This window comes from Schistocerca piceifrons, unplaced genomic scaffold, assembly GCF_021461385.2.
Source record: "Schistocerca piceifrons isolate TAMUIC-IGC-003096 unplaced genomic scaffold, iqSchPice1.1 HiC_scaffold_592, whole genome shotgun sequence".
Taxonomy (NCBI): Eukaryota; Metazoa; Arthropoda; class Insecta; order Orthoptera; family Acrididae; genus Schistocerca; species Schistocerca piceifrons.
Window position 1 is genome coordinate 57,501 of NW_025728835.1, and position 2,500 is coordinate 60,000.

At 60.4% G+C, this 2,500-nt stretch overlaps 1 pseudogene; it reads right to left on the minus strand.

The window, feature by feature from the left end:
- Positions 1–2,500, minus strand: part of LOC124762130 — a 7,961-nt pseudogene that overhangs the window by 4,216 nt on the left and 1,245 nt on the right.

Here is a 2,500-nt window from a genome sequence, read left to right on the forward strand (position 1 = left end):
GATGCTCCCAGATGGCGGCGTCAGTCGGCCCCTCCGGCGGCGGCCCGGTGGTGTCGGCCGCGAAGTCCTCGGCTGCGTCGACGGGCGGCGCAGCGGCCTCGCCCGCGTCAGACAGCGGGCTCGCTGCTCCCCGGCGGGACGCCGGCTCTTCCCCCCGACCGATCTCAAGCGCCTCCATGAATTGGCGGACAAGCTGCTTGTGGGCAGCTTGCCGCCGTCGGCACTTGATTGCCTCAAGCGTTCGGTCGGGGAACATCCTGATGAGTTCTTGATTTACAAAGAAGAACCGGGCGTCCCTCTCGAGGAACAGTTCGGCCTCTGCCTTGGCGAGCGACAGGACTTCTTCCTCCGTCCACCTCGCGCGATGCCTCTCCGTGACGATCTCCGCGTTGGCGGCCGCAAGGTGTTGGCGGCGGCGATGGACCCCGAGACCGTTCTTGGTGGTGAAGCTGCGGTGGCACTCACTACAGGTGTATTCAGCTGCAAAAGTTACAAGATTTTCGGCACGGCCGGTTGGCCGGCTAGGTGCTGGGGGAGTTGGGGTGGCACCTTCAGCGGAAGGGCCACCACTTATTCTCTGATTACTGCCCCCAACTAAACAAAGGGATAGTGCGAGGGGGGGCTGGTAACCCCCCCAAGCCCCTGGTGCGGTCTTCCACTCTGCGAAAATCAGCGGGCCCACGAGAAGGGGAGAAGACCGCAGGAGAGGAGAGGCTAAGAGGGCTAGGCCCATGTATTGCGCATCACTCTCCCTGTAACTATAACCCAAGGAAGGCACCTCGCAGCAGCAGCACGACTACATCAAGACCGCACTTCGAAAAGCCAAGTCCGGATGCAGCCACACCGCCGCCACTTGGACACCTTAAGAGAGTCATAGTTACTCCCGCCGTTTACCCGCGCTTGCTTGAATTTCTTCACGTTGACATTCAGAGCACTGGGCAGAAATCACATTGCGTCAACACCCGCTAGGGCCATCGCAATGCTTTGTTTTAATTAGACAGTCGGATTCCCCCAGTCCGTGCCAGTTCTGAGTTGATCGTTGAATGGCGGCCGAAGAGAATCCGCGCACCCGCGCGCCCCCGGAGGAGCACGCTAAGGCGGACGCGGCCTCGCAGCAAGGAAGATCCGTGGGAGGCCAAGGCACGGGACCGAGCTCGGATCCTGCACGCAGGTTGAAGCACCGGGGCGCGAACGCCGCGCAGGCGCGCGCATCCTGCACCGCCGACCAGCACGAGGCCGACCAACGGCGAGAGCAGACCACGCCCGCGCTAAACGCCCGCACTTACCGGCACCCCTACGGCACTCACCTCGCCCAGGCCCGGCACGTTAGCGCTGACCCACTTCCCGACCAAGCCCGACACGCCCCGATCCTCAGAGCCAATCCTTATCCCGAAGTTACGGATCCAATTTGCCGACTTCCCTTACCTACATTATTCTATCGACTAGAGGCTCTTCACCTTGGAGACCTGCTGCGGATATGGGTACGAACCGGCGCGACACCTCCACGTGGCCCTCTCCCGGATTTTCAAGGTCCGAGGGGAAGATCGGGACACCGCCGCAACTGCGGTGCTCTTCGCGTTCCAAACCCTATCTCCCTGCTAGAGGATTCCAGGGAACTCGAACGCTCATGCAGAAAAGAAAACTCTTCCCCGATCTCCCGACGGCGTCTCCGGGTCCTTTTGGGTTACCCCGACGAGCATCTCTAAAAGAGGGGCCCGACTTGTATCGGTTCCGCTGCCGGGTTCCGGAATAGGAACCGGATTCCCTTTCGCCCAACGGGGGCCAGCACAAAGCGCATCATGCTATGACGGCCCCCATCAACATCGGATTTCTCCTAGGGCTTAGGATCGACTGACTCGTGTGCAACGGCTGTTCACACGAAACCCTTCTCCGCGTCAGCCCTCCAGGGCCTCGCTGGAGTATTTGCTACTACCACCAAGATCTGCACCGACGGCGGCTCCAGGCAGGCTCACGCCCAGACCCTTCTGCGCCCACCGCCGCGACCCTCCTACTCGTCAGGGCTTCGCGGCCGGCCGCAAGGACCGGCCATGACTGCCAGACTGACGGCCGAGTATAGGCACGACGCTTCAGCGCCATCCATTTTCAGGGCTAGTTGCTTCGGCAGGTGAGTTGTTACACACTCCTTAGCGGATTCTGACTTCCATGGCCACCGTCCTGCTGTCTTAAGCAACCAACGCCTTTCATGGTTTCCCATGAGCGTCGATTCGGGCGCCTTAACTCGGCGTTTGGTTCATCCCACAGCGCCAGTTCTGCTTACCAAAAGTGGCCCACTTGGCACTCCGATCCGAGTCGTTTGCTCGCGGCTTCAGCATATCAAGCAAGCCGGAGATCTCACCCATTTAAAGTTTGAGAATAGGTTGAGGTCGTTTCGGCCCCAAGGCCTCTAATCATTCGCTTTACCGGATGAGACTCGTACGAGCACCAGCTATCCTGAGGGAAACTTCGGAGGGAACCAGCTACTAGATGGTTCGATTAGTCT